This window comes from Manis javanica, chromosome 5 (genome assembly GCF_040802235.1).
Source record: "Manis javanica isolate MJ-LG chromosome 5, MJ_LKY, whole genome shotgun sequence".
Taxonomy (NCBI): domain Eukaryota; kingdom Metazoa; phylum Chordata; class Mammalia; order Pholidota; family Manidae; genus Manis; species Manis javanica.
The window spans coordinates 74,133,944-74,150,845 of NC_133160.1; the positions used below are offsets into that span (position 1 = coordinate 74,133,944).

At 42.3% G+C, this 16,902-nt stretch overlaps 1 long non-coding RNA gene across 1 annotated transcript in view; it reads right to left on the reverse strand.

Moving 5' to 3' along the window:
* The window catches only part of LOC140849570 (uncharacterized), a 65,421-nt gene extending 48,750 nt beyond the window's left edge, over positions 1–16,671 (reverse strand). Inside the window, exon 1 of the long non-coding RNA XR_012131610.1 lies at positions 16,574–16,671. This is a non-coding gene — a long non-coding RNA (uncharacterized lncRNA). The remainder of the gene's footprint in view (positions 1–16,573) is intronic.
* Between the last annotated feature and the right edge of the window lie 231 nt (positions 16,672–16,902).

The window sequence follows — 16,902 nt, forward strand, 5'->3', positions numbered from 1 at the left end:
GTTTTGTTCTTAGGTAGTTTTTTGATTACCAATTTCATTTTGTTCCTGGTAATTGGTCTGTTCAGATTTCTCTTTCTTTCTAGGTCAGCCTTGGAAGATTGTATTTTTCTAGAAATTTGTTCATTTCTTTTAGGTTATCCAGTTTGTTATCATATAATTTTTCATAGTATTCTCTAATAATTTTTGTATTTCTGTGGTGTCCGTAGTGATTTTTTCATTCTCATTTCTAATTCTGTTTATGTGTGCAGACTCTCTTTATCTCTTGATAAGTCTGGCTAGGGATTTATCTATTTTGTTGATTTTTCTCAAAGAATCAACTCCTGCTTTCATTGATTCTTTCTATTGTTTTATTTTTCTTGATTTTATTTATTTCTGCTCTAATCCTTACTATGACCCTCCTTCTAGTGACTTTGGGCCTCATTTGTTCTTCTTTTTCCAGTTTCGTTAATTGTGAGTTTAGATTGTTCATATGGGATTGTTCTTCTTTCCTGAGGTAGGCCTGTATTGCAATATACTTTCCTCTTAGCACGGCCTTCACTGCATACCTCAGACTTTGCATTGTTGAATTATTGTTGTCATTTGTTTCTATATATTACTTGATCTTTGTTTTTTTTTTTGGTCATTGATCCATTGATTATTTAGGAGCATGTTTAGCCTCCATGTGTTTGTGAGGTTTTTTTTCATTTTCTTTGTGTAATTTATTTCTAGTTTCATGCCTCTGTTCTGAGAAGCTGGTTGGTACAATTTCAATCTTTTAGAATTTTCTGAGTTTCTTTTTGTGTGCTAGTATATGATCTATTCTTGAAAATGTTCCATGTGCACTTGAGACGAATGTGTATCCTGTAGCTTTTGGATGGACTATTGTGTAGATATCCATTAGGTCCATCTGTTCTAGTATGTTGTTTAGTGCCTCTATCTCTTTACTTACTTTGTTTCTGGTTGCTCTGTCCATTGGATTGAGTGGTGTGTTGAAGTCTCCTAAAATGAATTCATTGCATTCTGTTTCCCCCTTCAATTCTGTTAGTATTTGTTTCACATATGTAGGTGATTCTGTCTTTGGAGCATAGATATTTATGATAGTTATATCCTCTGGCTGGACTGACCCTTTTATGATTATGTAATGTCCTTTGTCTCTTGTGACTTTCTTTGTTTCGAAGTCTATTTTGTCTGATAAAAGTACTGCAACTCTTGCTTTCTTCTCACTAGTTGCATGAAATATCTTTTTCCATCCCTTTACTTTCAGTCTGTGTACGTCTTTGGGTTTGAAGTGAGTCTCTTGTCGGCAGCATATAGATGGCTCTTGTTTTTTTTGTCCATTCAGTAACTCTATGTCTTTTGATTGGTTCATTCAGACCATTTACATTTAGGGTGATTATCGATAGGTATGTAATTATTGCCATTGTTGGCTTTAGATGCATGGTTAATCAGAGGTTGAAGGGTAATTCCCTTACTTCTAACAGTCTAATTTTACTCACTTCATATTCTATTACAAACACAACCTAAAGGTTGTTTTTTTCCTCCTTTTTCTTCCTCCTTCATTCTTTGAATGTTATGAATCATATTCTGTACTCTTTGTCTGTCTCTTTGGTGACATCTATTGAGCCTTAGGAATACTTCCATCTATAGAAGTCCCTCCAAAATGCACTGTAGAGGTGGTTTGTGGGAGGTAAATTCTCTCAGCTTTTGCTTATGTGAAGATTGTTCAATCCATCCTTCAAAGTTAAATGATAACCTTGCCGTGTAGAGTATTTTTGTTTCAAGGCCCTTCTGGTTTATTGCATTAAATATATCATGCCACTCCCTTCTGGCCTGTAAGGTTTCTTTTGAGAAGTCTGATGATATCCTGATGGGTTTTCTTTTGTATGTGATTTTTTTTCTCTCTCTGGCTGCTTTTAAAAGTCTGTCTTTATCATTGATCTTTGCCATTTTCACTATTATATGTCTTGATGTTGTCTTCCTTGGGTCCCTTTTGTTGGGAGATCTGTGAACCGTCATGGCTTGAGAGACTATCTCCTTCCCCAGATTGGGGTAGTTTTTAGCAATTACCTCCTCAGTGACACTATCTATCCTTTTTTCTCTCTTTTCTTCTTCTTGTACCCATATAATGTGACTATTATTCCTTTTGGTTTGGTCACACAGTTCTCCAAATATTCTTTCATTCTTAGAGATTCTTTTTTCTCTCTGTTCCTCAGCTTCTTTGTATTCCTCTTCTCTTATTTCTATTCCATTTACCTTCTCTTCTCCTACATCTCATCTGCTTTTAAATCCCTCCATTGTATGTTTCATTTAAGATATGGAATTTGTTATTGATTGAATCTCTGACTTAAATTCCTTCCTGAGTTCTTGAATATTTTTCTGTACCTCCATAAGCATGTTTATGATTTTTATTTTGAACTCTCTTTCAGTAAGATTGGTAAGTTCAGTTTCATTTGGCCCTTTTTTGGGGGTTTGTGAGATTTTGTTCTGAACCATGTTCTTTTGATGTTTCATATTTCTGTGTGGTGCCCACTATTGCCCAGAAGCTTCAGTCTCTGGAGATGCTCAGTCCCTAGAGTGAGGTTGGGGGTCGTAGGGGAGTGGAGCCGGCGCCTGAGGGGAGGAAAGAGATATTTCCTGATTCCTGTCTGCAGTGACTGTCTCCAGTGTCAGTGCCAGTGGGCCAAGAACACAGGTGTAAGCCTTTGTGCTTGGCATCTCTAGCTTTTGTAGGTGGGGCTTCCCTCTGGCTGGCCTGACACCAGAGCAGTGACTGCCCATTCATGATCCTGTGCTGTCAGGCCAGGAAGAAGAATCAGCAGGCTGCGTTTCACAGTGGGGGGCCTCGGAGCTGAGTAGGCAGCCGGATTGAGTGCACCCAGACAACATTGTCCGGCTCTCCCCTCCCCCAAGCAGCAAGCTCCGTGCAAATCCTGACCCTTCAGCAGCCCTCTCACTGCTAGGAAGCCTCTCAGACCACCTGCCTTTTCCTTGTCCCAGAGCGTCCGAGTGTGAATCCCGTCCTCCACAAATTGCCGGAATCTCAATCTCTCAAGTACTCCACCTGTCCCAGCTCCCCAACCTCCAGAGCACCACACAATATAGGTTTCTGCTCACAAAGCAGATCTCCAGGTCCAGGTGTTCAACAATTCCCAGCTTCCATCCCCTCCCCACTCCGTTTCTCTTCCTTCCGCTGGTGAGCTGGGGTGGGTGAAGGACTTGGTTCCCGCCAGATCAAGGCTTTCATACCCCTGTGAGGTCTGCCTTGTTTGTGAGTTGTGTATGCAGTCTACTTCAGCTTTCTTTCTTCTTGCTCTTTTATGGTTAGTTGTATTAATTAACCATATTTTTGTACCATTTGTGGTTTTGGGAAGAGTTCTCTGTCTCACCTCTCATGCGGCCATCGTGAATCCGGGTAGATATGTATTTATAATGGTTATATCTTCTTGTTGGACTGCCCCCTTTATCATTATGTAATGTCCTTCTTTATCTCTTGTTACTTTCTTTGTTTTGAAGTCCATTTTGTCTTATACAAGTAGTGCAATCCCAGCTTTTTTCTCCCTATTGTTTGCATGAAATATTTTTTTCCACCCCTTCCCTTTTACTCTGTGTATGTCTCTGGGTTTGAGGTGAGTCTCTTGTAAGGAGCATATAGATGGGTCTTGCTTTTTTATCCATTCAGTGACTTAGCTGCCATGGTCTGGGCGGCCCTGGGATAGCCCAGTGGATTGTGGCCACTTCATGCCTTCTTGACATTGCTTCGGCTTCAGCTGCCTGTGCCGTCTACCCGCACACTGGGACCAGTCTCTGGGATAATCTCCTTAGGTTCTGTGGGCAGGGCGGCCCTCTGCATAGCCTAATGCACTGCAGTGGGTGGCAGACACACCTGGTGTGTTCTCCTGCGAGAATGGTGCCCCTTTGTGCCTTCTGGACCTTGCTATGGCTTCCTCTGTCTGTCTCGGTTAGCTGTGTGCTGGGAGGAGACTCTGTGTGGTTGCTGTGGGCGGGGCTGTTCTCCAGCTGCTCTGGAGCTGTGGCAGTCAGCCAGTTTGCTTGCAGCACCGGCCTTTTTGTTAGATGCTCAGTTCTTGCAGATGTAGATGTACTCTGGCTGTCGTACTGTATCTTCTGGTCTCTCTTTTAGGAATAGTTGTATCAGTTGTATATTCAAAAATATATATGGTTTTGGGAGATTTCCACCACCCTACTCACGCCACCATCTTGACCCCTGCTCCAGTAGCTGAGGTTTTAAAGCATGTCTGGCAGGACCTCAGCATCATGCTCCAGTTGCACCATTTATGAATCGCTGTCACTGTCACTGTCACTGGCTGAGATGCAAGAAGACTGTTCTGTTGTTGCTGATGAAAAGAAAAACAAATAGTTGTGTTAGTATAAGCAAATTCTCAGATACAAGACTAATCTAAACCCCCGATCAAATGTATTTTCCTAACAATTGACAAAAAGTAATTGAATTACCATAAAAGTAAGAAATGTCAAGATATGAAGGGTCGCATGATACACATTTGCAGGTTCTGAATCTAAAAACTCTACATTATAATACAAACTGCTGCTAGTTAGACATGATTAGCTAGGATTAAATAACTTCAACTTTTGTGTTAAGGCAAATTCCATTATTTTTCTTTTCATTTATATTTATAATTTAATCTACACAACAGTCCTTGGATTTACACATAATTTTCCATACACATTGTGCAGACGAGGAAAATGAGACTGAGCTAGAATAACTGGCCAGAGATAACATAGCTGTAAATGGAGGCACACTATAAAGAAGTTTACACTATAAAGAAGTCAGACTTTGTGTCAGTGATGCTGCTTCTTTCCAGCCTGTGTCAAAGAGCACTGGAATCCTGTGGTGCCTCAAGGGCCACAGAGTAGAAAAAGGCGGGGGTGTTGTGGGGTGAATCAAACAGGCTGTGCTCTAGGCCCTTCACTCACTGCACTTTCAACCAGAGTATATCTCTTATGATTATGTGTATAAGGGGTCCTGCTGCAAGCTTTGTTTGAAAGATTCCCAAACACTGAATCATACCATGATGTCTCCTAATGCTGGTAATGATCTGCACTAGCAACCTCTTGAAGTCAGGGACCTTCTCTTATCTTTTCTTTGATCTCACAATGGTGGGAAACCTCACCTGACCATGTGCCTGCCTTTGGGAGAAGGATCAAGTGGAAATCACTGCCTATGGGAAGTGCTGCTGCAGGCTCCAGAACAGCGCTGTCTGAGCATCTCCCATGAACCCTGGCAACCCTGCTCACCGTGTTCCTTACCAAAGCCAACTGAATTAATTATTCACAGTACCTGCGACCTCACTGGTACCACCGTTCACTGAGCTCTCCCCCAGGAGGGAGGTGGCATCTTCACCAAATATCTTGAGGCAGTTTTCAATGAGAAATTCTACCAGAGATATCTGTAACACAAAAGGGCGAAGACAGGGTGCTCTTCTTCACATGGCAATGTTAGAAATCCCATCTCACATGTGAATCTTGAGTCTAACAAAAAATGAACAAGAATTCTGAGGAAAAATCAATAGTTGATTCTAAAGAACCAAGAATAATCCAGTTTTCGTTAAGAAATAAATGATACTTCCAAGACTACTTTGGCACAGATGTTAAAAAACTTTCAGTGCGTGAACGAAAGTTATGATTTCTGCCCTAGCTTAGTAGGTCACATTTTTAAATCAATGCTTACATCTTTAAAGATAGATTAAATTGCAAGGAAGTCACATAGGATGCTTGGGTTGGAGATGTATATATAATCTCTTACCAAGCTTTATTTCTTATGAAGAACTTTCCAGGTCTTTTGAGATGCAAATGATGTAAAACACCTTACTAAAATTTATGAAGCATCCAATAGACCAAAACTTGTGAAATTCACTTACTAAGTGTGGAAGAACCCTAAACTTGGGAAGCAGAGATCTCTGTGGGTTCTCTGTGATGGAAGGTCAGCAGTTGGAGAGAAACCATGGCGGCCTGTCTGCGGCAGTCACTCCTCACGCACTGCTGCACCTCATGCCTGCTCTCTGGCCGAGTTGGGGCAGAGCTATGATCTCATGAGGCATGCTGTGGCTCCATTAGGATGCTCCGGAGTCTTTTACTGCTACCTCAGCATGTACCAAGTGAAATGGTAGGCAAGCATTCTTGGGAATGACCTACTGCTGACAGAGGAAGACCAGTGTGTGTGGAACATAGTGCCCAACCATGTAGGATGTGCCACTCACGACCAGTGAGGTCCTGGGTGTCCCCGCCATTGCACAATGAGGAAAGCGCCGCCTGCAAAGTGTGCCCATAGTTACAAGTCCTCAGCAAGCAGGCCAAGAGCTGAAAGTTGGCTTGTCAAACTCCAAAGCCCAGGAGTCACATCACATCACTCTTGTCACTGTATAGTTTAGTCAGTGTAGCACTGACCCTCTTGCACAGAGAAAGAGAGAGAAGTGACTCAGCTCCTCTCCATTTCCCACTGTACAGCCCACTGTCCTGTACACCACTAGATAAATGCCTGCTGATGGGCAGGGGGGTAATTAAAATGTGCACTTTTAAAAACTGGTCTGTCTGAATTACTAGCACATGTTTCAGACTCAAGGTGGTGACTCAGCCCCACAGGACATAAAAATAAGAAATCTCTTTACCCTTTTCATCAAGTACATTCCTGCTTCTGTGCTGCAAGGGTTAGGTAGACAAAGAAGGCTCGGGGCTATATGCTGTGATAAGGCGAAAGCGGTCATCTCGTTGTATGAAGAGTGCTGCTTGATGTTGTTTAATACCCCGAAAAGACACCGCAAGAGCACAGCATTGGCTCTTGGCAGCTGGTCTAAAAGCTTAAAGACAGAAAAATGAAATTTTAAGTGAGGGAATCATTTGGATGTGGAAGTGGGAAACACAGAGCTCCAGGTGTGAATGCATAGAGAAATGTTGGACCCAATTCAATTCCTGAACCAGGTAATAACTTCTCCGGTTAAATAAGTGCTTGGCCAAAGTGAGGTCATACCACTGGCAAAGTTGTCTGCTAGCATCTCTCAGAGACTTGTGGGTCTCATTTCCTATCAGTTTCATACATTCAGAAGGTGTAAAATGGTCAAGGAGTCCATACGAGTAAGCTTAGGGAAAAAGAGTTCAATGAGGGCAGTTAAGAGGTGCATGTATGTTTAAACTGGTCTTCTGAGTGTGATCAAATGAAAACCCTTCGGATTTCATAACTATTTTAGTGGTCAAAGCTGTAAATGATAGGCATATTTTCCTAAGGGTATGTCGGTTGTAGTTCTCAATGTGAGCCTAGTAGAGTAATTAATTGTTGCATCATTACCTCCGGGTGGCAGTTATTTTCTCATCCTCCCTCTTCCCTTGACAAGGAATAGCAAGCCATTTATCATACAGACTGGATGAAAAAAGACTTCCTTAGATATTTTGAAGAAAATCCTTGCAAAAATAAAGAATATTATTATTGCAGTCAATACATATTGGAGAAATTGCAGAGAAAAACCTTGAGTGGCAAACTTCAGTTCAGTGCCCGCTACCTTCAAAGCCACCCAAACCATGACCTAGGAGAGTTCGGTTCTGACTCTGCACTGACTTGCACACCCAAAGCAGTAGCTTGGATTTTCACCACAACTGAGGAGCATAGAGACAGAGTCTGGGTTCTGTTGGCAATGAAGATAAAGCCCCTTGTAGCCTCTGGAAGTGACTTTTTGTGTACATTTTAGCCAACTAGCACAAACCGACCAGGTCTGGTGGTAAAACAATTCAGCTTCTTGAGAAGAAATACACGTACCCATCTTGCTTGTTTGTTTGAGACAGTGCTTGCTCTGAATTCTAGCAAGTAAAGTTTTTTAAGCAAAACATACACGCGCATGCTATTGCACAGATATTAAGAGAGAACCAGGCCTTCCGCCCAGAGGAATCTGTGCCCCTTGGGAGAAAACTACTCTTTTAATAGTTCGATTCCTCCCTTTTGTAACCCTATAAAAGTCCCGTTCTGCAGCCTTATAAGCAGCAGATGTTGGAAATACAGCCAGATCCTCAATGCCTAGCTACCTGTTACCCTTTTCAGTCCCTCAGTAGAACATATATATCTTCCCCCCAAAAGGGGAAGTGTCTCAAGATTTAGATACATCACAATTTCATGCCTCCGGGTTAGGGATAGGCAAATGTAAGCCTCCTAAGTGGAGGCCTGGAAATCTGGCAGCACAGAAGGCTGATGAACAAGTGTTACCATTATACAAGTGAGCCTATTAACATTTATGAAGCTTTAAAGTTCTGCGCAAGCCTGATGGCCTTACCAGCGTCACAGGCATAGCTCGCTTCCACTGAGCTCACTACATAGCCCAGGACTTCTCTTAGTTTTAGCTCAGTCAGAAAATGTCTGCAGGGAATCATCACAATTACGATCCAGTAAGTGTTCCCTCCTTCTAATGCTTATGGAGCCACTCTTTGTGCCAGGTGCTCTTTTGAGTGCTGGTGATAGAGCAGTGAAGGAAAAGGGGAAAGTCCCAGTCCTGTCATTGCTCCACTGAGTCACTGGCACACTGTACCCACCCAGGACAGAGTTCTCAGTGTGTTTGCTGTGGAACCATCCCAGTGTATTTGGAAGGAGGAAGCACGACAGTCCTGGCTGGCTCTGGGAGTCTAGCAGGGAGCGCAAGGGCCCTAGCCTTGTGCCCCAAACTGCAGCTGTCATGACATGTGTGTCCCCTCTCTCTCCTTGACCCTGTGCTGCACAATCCACTGGTGGCCAGCTGTGCTGAAGCCAGAACATGACCCGACTGTGCCAACGGTATTTGTAGTTGCACCTCTCTTTTAAGACAGCTTAATGGCAAAATGAGTGTGGCCCTGAGGAGATAGTCCTTTCTGGTTAAGGCCTATGTCTCCAGTTAGTTTCACATGGTATTATCAAGGCCAAAGTTGCAAAGTCTGATTCTCCACCAGGATCAGTGAACTTTAGGAGGAGAAAACTTGAGGAATGTCTAAGAACTGTACCTATGAGTGCCATCCTCTGGCTAGTTTGGGCGTAGAACAAAGCTGACTCTTGCTAGAAAATCAAAGCAGTTCCATGTGTGCACCCTGCAGAGAGCAGCAGCAGCCTTGCTAGTCACATACCCAGTGTATATTATTGTGGTCTCTGTGGGGGTAGTGGTCACCTCTGCGTCGTTTCTATCTGTTGCTATTTATCATATAGTCTCATGGAGGACAAGGAAAGACCAAATGTAACTGACATTTATGTGATAATTTTCCTAACCTGTTTGCAGTCATTACTACATTAACATGTTGTGGTTCAGAGTTGCTAACAAGCTCTAAGATGGACTGATGATACCCTGTCTCAGTTCTCTTATTCTCCTTATAGACATGTAACTGATACTTGTGATTTAGATGTGTCCCTTCACAATTGATCTATTTTTTGTATAGACATACTAAACATTAAAATTTCCAATCAAACTGTAGCTGCTGCACCCACTTTTTACAAGTCATGTTTACCAGGCGAGGCATGTGGTGGGAGATGATTTCCGTGGGACTGTGTCTGTGGCAGTGGGCTAAACAAATCAATTCAAGTTTTAACAGAGGATGCCAAAGGCGCTAAAGGTGAAAAGACACCACATGCTGGAGGCATCTCTATGTGACTCTGACAGTAAAAGGCATGAGGGTAATGGGAAGGAATGATAATGAAGTGACCAGAGATTTTGGTGGCTGCACTGAGCATTTTTTGATGCATTTTAAGTCTAATTTTGCATACTACGGCAAAGTAATACAACCATCTCTGAAGATGAATATAAATTTTCCTTTGGAAACTTTCCCTCCTTAGGAGTATGGGCAGGAAGTCATCAAATTAGGACGGTTGTTCTGGTAAACATTTTGTATATGTGTGGAGGTTGAAATTTATTATTTTGTTATTATTATCATGGTTATTTTGCATAGAGCGCTCAGGAGGTATGATGGGGAAGGTCGTGTGTGAATAAGAGGAAATTATATCTAAGCAGGCTTTTGATGATCAAAGTAGCTCTGTGAAATTTTGACTTTGTGTTTTATAGTTTTGCACAGTCTTAACCTGTTATGTCTTTGATAGCTCCTAGGCCATCGTGATAGATGATACCAATCATACAACTTCAGAGTTAGTCTGTGTGTGAACACTGCTAGAAGTCTCCCTACCTTTAAGACTGCCACTATCACAAAGATGGATTCACTATTCCAGTTCACTTTCTTCCCGGAATTGAGCTTCTCCTTTAGTTCTATGCCAGATTTCATGTGGGTCGCTGTCCTGAATACACCTTTCCTGAGAGGCCCTTTTTCATTGATAAAAGCAAGCATATCCTATAGAAAGAAAAGGAAAGACAGAGATATGGCAGCTCATCTCCAGAGTGTATGTGGACGCATTGTGGTAGTGTTGGGGGGACTACATGTGGAATCGTTTTTCCATTTCTCTAAATACGTTTCTACCCAACAGTCCACTCTACATTCGTGTTCTGAAACACTTCAATCACTTATTTGAATCAGATTTTCCATTTCAGGGAATTTATGCTTTTTCATCAAAGTTGTCTTCTTCAAGGCCTTTGTGGAATCACCTTGTCCTCTTCCATTCATTGTTCATTAGTCCCTAATAGAGGTAGACGTTCTTCCCCACATCTGTAAATCATTTTGCCATACTCATTTCCCATTTGTTTATTCCCTTTTGAGCAAGTATATACATACCCCATTCCCACTTCTTGTATTTCCTTCCCTCTTTTAAAAGCAGGCCCCAATCCCTGGCCACCTACTCTGATTACATTCCGTTGTCAACAGTGTTTCTTTACTGTGGCCATATCTCCAGGGCCTCTGCTTGCAGTGTGGGAGATAATAGGGCTTGGAGTTACATAGTCCAAGGGCTCTAAAATCTAGTGTCCAGCCTATCTTCTATGTGACCTGGGGCACAAACATACTCTGCTGATGCTCTTGGTGTGTGTCTTTGTGTGGATAATGATACTCAGAGCTACGCATCCCCTAAATTTGTGGGGAAGGATGCGAGGACCTGGGCAGTAGGTAGCATGATAAAGTCTTTCAATTTGGAATAAAATTTCCTGTATCTACTACAGCGCTAGGAAATGTACTGGACACTCAGTGAATTCTAACAGTGTCAATCAGTACACCATTGAAGACAACATAGGCCCACGTCAGTGGCTTTAACCTGACAGTTGCCATTTGGGTTAAAGTGTGCATACTGGCCAGAGGATGAGTCTTTACACTTAAGCACTTGACATGCAAGTCAAATCCATGGGATGCAATTTTGAGTTGTATGATTGAGTCACTTTAGCTGAAGGAGACTTGGACCTACTGCAGAATTTAAGGAAGGAGATGAAAAGGGACTATGAGGATGAGGAGGACCCTCAGAGATTCATACACACGAAACCCATTTTGACGGACCTGAGCAGGCGTGTGTGAATTTCCTGAAACAAGTGCAATGGACAAAAGTACCTTCTCCTGTGGTATTTGCCTTATAACTCTGCAGTACCTAAGTCTGATTTGATTCTTTGATGTAATATTGAAAAAGCCTCTCAGCCAGAGCCATTTGGAGCTAGATTTGGAGGAGAAGCCTTTCGCTCCTGAGCTCTCATTCCTCAGGAGGGCTACACAAGACTGCAGTGAGACCTACCAGAATGGGGTTGAGCAGCTTGTCATCGTCACAAATGTCCATCATAGAAATGCCAAAGAGCTGTCTTGGCTTTGCAGGTGGTGGTGCTGGGCTGGGGTTGTCCTGCGAAGTGCTGGAGCTCTTCCAACAGGCCAGGTGTGCAACAACACTCTTTTTAACTCTCTTCCAGCGTGAATCTAAGGGAGAAGTGGGATGATCATTACTGGCAGTTTAATTCACTTCACCTTATTTCCACCATTGCCATTGCACATCACATTTCTTCCAATATAGAGAAGAGAAGAAATTGAGTCAGTGGCTGTTTAGAATTTCCCACATTCTGAAATTGGCCAATTGCATCCTTGTGGTGCTAATGTGTTCTCCTTCACCATATTTTGCAAACAAGTAGTTAAACCTCCAGGCCTGACCAGACTCAGGGTCAGTCCTTTCAGGGGCATCTACTGCCTGCTTCACTGCATCATGAAACACTCAACCTATAGCTGTACAAGTTTCCTGGTACTAACTATGTGCCGTGGATTTCAGTGTCAGAGCCCAATTTTAAAGCTAAGAAAATTTGGTATTCAAATGAGGCAGAGTGTGGGCAATATCTACCTTCATAGGAAGTCTCCTGTGACTCTGAGATTTCCTGTTGGGCTTTCTATTTGACCAACATCATCAACTTTCTCCTGTCAAAAGGATCTGCCCTTCCTGACACCACCTGCTTGACCCCACTCTTGAGTCAGCCCCTGGCCCTTTGCTCTGGGAGGCCACAACCCTCAGGCAGCTCCGTGGATGACTTTCTGCAGTCAGGGTCCTTGGCAAATAGTCATTACATGCTGCCTGTATTACAAGACTGCAGGTGGCCAGTTGTCTTGATACCCCACCAAGCTGCCTAGGCATGATTTCCAATTACTGAACAGCTCAGGACAATACTGACAAAGAGCTTTACAAAGAAAAGGTGATCGTTTTGAGTTTAATGTTCTCATTTCTCATCTATGAATGTTTTTCAAGTAAGGCACCTGAATATTTGCTTAAACCACCTGCTTGCAAAACTGAAAGCTTTAAAGAAGTCAACAGTGGAGTCAAGTTGTAGGAAGGATACGCACATGAGTAACATTTCACCGAATATACCCAAACGTCCATCCACTTGGCTTTTTTCGGACGTAATGAGTGAGTGCACTTCCACGTGCACCCATAGGGAGCAGTGCTTGTGACGCTGGGTCAGCGAGACCAGAATCAAGTAACCAAAAGGCTCCTGGTTTCCCACTTAGTTGGGTAAGCTGCTCAAGAGTCTTTGAGCTTCAGTTTGCTCAACTTTAACATATATGAAGCTCCTTGTATCTTACTGGTGAACTAGAGAATGTAACGTACAGGTCGGCACCAGTCAGGGCTCACTTGGCCTCGATAAAAGTAACTTCCTTCACTTTGAGGACCTAAGGCATCTTTGATACCCACCCCCATTCTCCACTGTCTCTTTCGGCTTCCAGAAGGTACATGGTTGTGAAGGAATAATGCCACTACTCCGCCTACTTAAGGGTCTTTCTTCCTGCCCTGAGATACACACCCCAACCATTTTAAAGGCAGAGAAGGAATGATGCAAATACGTTCTTTAATCCAGCAGGAGGTTTCTGTGTGTCAACATGTACACATGCTTATGCTACATGTGCATATGTAGGTTGAATTGTATGTGACCTGGTTTCCCTACTCGTAACCTGATTTTGTTATTTCTAGAACTATGCGAATGTAATCTATTATTCAGCTTTTGTAAAAACAATGCTGTATCCCTTGAACAAACATAAATTAGACACAGTGAGTCCTGTACTCTCTCAGAAATTTTATTCGGCTTAGCTGGAATATTTGTAATATAGGTTATTTAGTCTTACAGTTCATGTTGCCTCTGCAACTCCAAAAATATATGCTTTTGCCATGAGTATATGGGAATGCTAAAAGAAGGTAAATTTTAGGAATGTAGGATTTTTATATGGTCATGGCATGATGTGGCTTAGTGTTTCCTCAAGGTGGAATTAAGGTGTGAACATTTAAAAAACAAATTTTTGCATAATTGTTCTTATAGAATAGCAATCATAATGTTAGAAATGCTCTAAGTAGAAATTCTTTTCTGGCTCAAACATGTCTCAAATTAATAGCATGGTGTGTTCTGAGAAGGACACATCATCGGGAGCATTTTGGCTTTGCAGAGATAAAAATCATCTGAAGAAATAATAATAAGCCCAATCCCTAAATTTCTATCCAGTTGTGGCCTCCACATGCTGTGAAGCAGACGCGAGTGAGCTCTTGTGTGGGTAAAACTGAGAGTTCAATTTCACCTTATGTAAAGTCGATATGTCCTGTAATTCTTTACTCCCCCTTAATTCTTTCATCCCACGTCTCTCTAATGAGGCCACCATTTGATCACTTCTTGTGATGGCCTTAGATATTGTAGAAAACCTGTCATGGGAAAAATCCATTCCCCGGACATATGAAGCTCACACTCTAATAAGTTAGAGTTGTGATTATAATGTAATTCAATGTTGGAAATGCTCTGGAATTACAGAGACAGAAGAGACTGTCTACCTAGAGGAATGAAGGGGGAGAAAACCCTTCCTAGCAATGGCGTTGGGTGCCTCTGAGGTTTATTTTGGGTTATTTGTTCATTGTTAGGTTCTTGCATGTACTGCCTCCCCACCCCCTCATGGAGAAGAATCAACTCTATGTTGTGAGTTTGTTTCCAGGAGTGGAGACATCAGCCAAGAAGAAGCCCGTGTGGGAAAGGACGGGGCTCACCTGTCCGTTGGTTCCTGGCCAGGTGCCTGGGCTTCAGGATGAAAGAAAAGATAGCATCCTGCAGTTCCTGGGGCACGAACGGAGCAGGAAGAAGGCTCATTTTAATACCATAAGGATGTTCATGCCCTGCATGGAGAAAAACCTAAATACAGATTCTGGCTGATGGTGGTGAGTAGGGTACAAACCTGCCTTACCATGAGCATGTGCACCATACTGGGGTGTGCTGCCATTCTCCTGGGGCTTCTGGAGAAAGAATGCTGTGCCTCTGAGTCGGCGTCATATTCACTTACCTGGGAAACCCCTGCAGAAAGCAGGTGCCCAAGCAATAATTTAAAAAGAGAAAAACAAAGTTTAAACATGGTGCTTTGCTTGGAATGCACAGCCCCATCAGGGAGGGCCGTGCACCGTGTTGGCTTGTGCTGTGCTTCCATCTGAGACTATTTAACGCCTCCTAGTTTCTGTCTTGACACTAACTAGGTGTGTAAGGCTCAGGCCGATTGCCCCTTGGAACCTTACATTCATGCTTTCAAGCACTTGCTTATAAGGATCAAAGTAAATATAGTAAACATTGGTAGTTAATAAATTTTAAATAATAGGATATGTTAAGAATTGTTATGATCACTGTTGTCTCCCTCAAGGTGTCATCTTAACAAACAGAATTTCCATTTGCTTTTGTCAGTTCTAACCCCAGGGCTACACAAGAGCAGCAGGGAGCCTTTATGCTTCCCTCCCACTGTCCCCCTGCCCCCAGGAGGCTCCTGCCAGTGGTCAGATGGAAGGATGCACACTGTGTTGGGAACCCAAAAGCAGAGTGCAAAACACTTGTTTACAGAGTGGAAAACTGCGCCCAAAATCATGGGAGTTGCCACTCCCAGAAATTTGTTTTGCTCTTTCATGCTTTAAATTGCTTCCTCTCCATAGAAAACTCAAAACTCTGGGCTCATGACCTAGCTTTCATTTTTCCAGGGTAGAATGAAAGTTCCCTTTCTTTCAGCTCACAGGTATTATTGAATGTAACTTGAGGAGCTCTTGTTTTCCTTTCATCTGGTGCACATACAATGTCAATACCGTGTTTAGCACAACAATCACAGCGACTTCCATCTTTTAAGGCAAAAGAAGCTTCTGTGACAGCAATAAAATACAATGAAATCACAAGTATAGCCACGAGTTAGTTCACCACTGAGAATTTCCAGCATGCTAAGAAGAGTATTCAGAATGGCTGCTAAGGGATCATCAAGATTGGGCGGCCTCTTCACATTTCTTATTGCCAGCTGTGGTACGTGATGTTCTAAGCATAAAAGTTACCATCTTTATTGTTTTATCTAAGTTAATGCATTTTATTAAAATAAATATACCTAGGGTTTTGATGTTTTTCACTTTATTGCTGACTTATTATTAATTTAAAAAAACCATGAAGGGGGCGGGCACACTGTCCTCAGCTATGCACGTGGTGACTCTTTGTATTCTAAGATGGGGAATATCTGTTTCAAGGAGAAAACTTGGTTCTTTACATTTTTCCAGATCACTTGAAAATACTCTTCAGATCATTGGAGAAAGAGTAATAGCCAATGGATTGTCGGAAGGATTAAAAATTAATAATTCTGTAAGAGGAAATGCTCTAAGGTTTCTAGCAAGAATCATTGCCCCCATTACTCTATTGCAAGGTCTCTCTCAGATCCTGTGCATGTGTTTATTTAATGGAAATGTGGAATTTCCATTTCCACAGTGAACAAATTTGATGATCCAAGAATTACTATTTTGAGCTGACTTGTAATGACTATTTTAGGAGAGGTGTAAGCTCTGTATCAATAACCTTGGGAACAATGGTGGTAAACTTAGCCTGAGACACAGCAAAGTACGTGTGGCTCAGTCAAGTGACGGCTTGAGGAATCTAAATGTGATCATCTCATTTTCTTTAGGCCACTGAGAAAAATTCTGGGCACAGAGCAGATGATAAACATTTGGATTTGGATTCAGAGACATGACTGGGTTTTAGAAGATGCTCACAAATTAGAGGCTATTTAATAGTTAGGAAGTGGAACAGAGGAATTCAAGACTTGAATACTAACGACATCAATGAACACTGTGTGAGATTTTCAGTTTGACAGGTATTTAAACTTAAGACCAAAGAGCCATTAACTTGAGATTTTAGAGTTAGAATTTTGAACCCCACCAACCTCATCATACATTTTCCCTGACACTTACCAATGAGTGGATGTAGGGTTTTTTCCTTCTCAGAAGTGACCCACAGCTCGTAGTTATCCTCAGAGCCCTTGGGGACAAAAAGAATGTTTCACCGTGAATCTTTCACAGTAGTACTTGAAGAACACATTTCCTTAGCAGTTTAGTTGTTTCCAGAAAGAAAGAATTGAGTCCAGTATAAATGCTATTTGTTCCATGGGGGGTAGCTACAGTTTCTGAGTTAACAATGCTGACTTCAGTCACCTTTTGTCCCCCAGTGACCATCCCAGATTCTTGTCCCTTTGATAAAGGCCAAGGATCTATAGCACCACAAGGCAATCAGTCCCTCACTT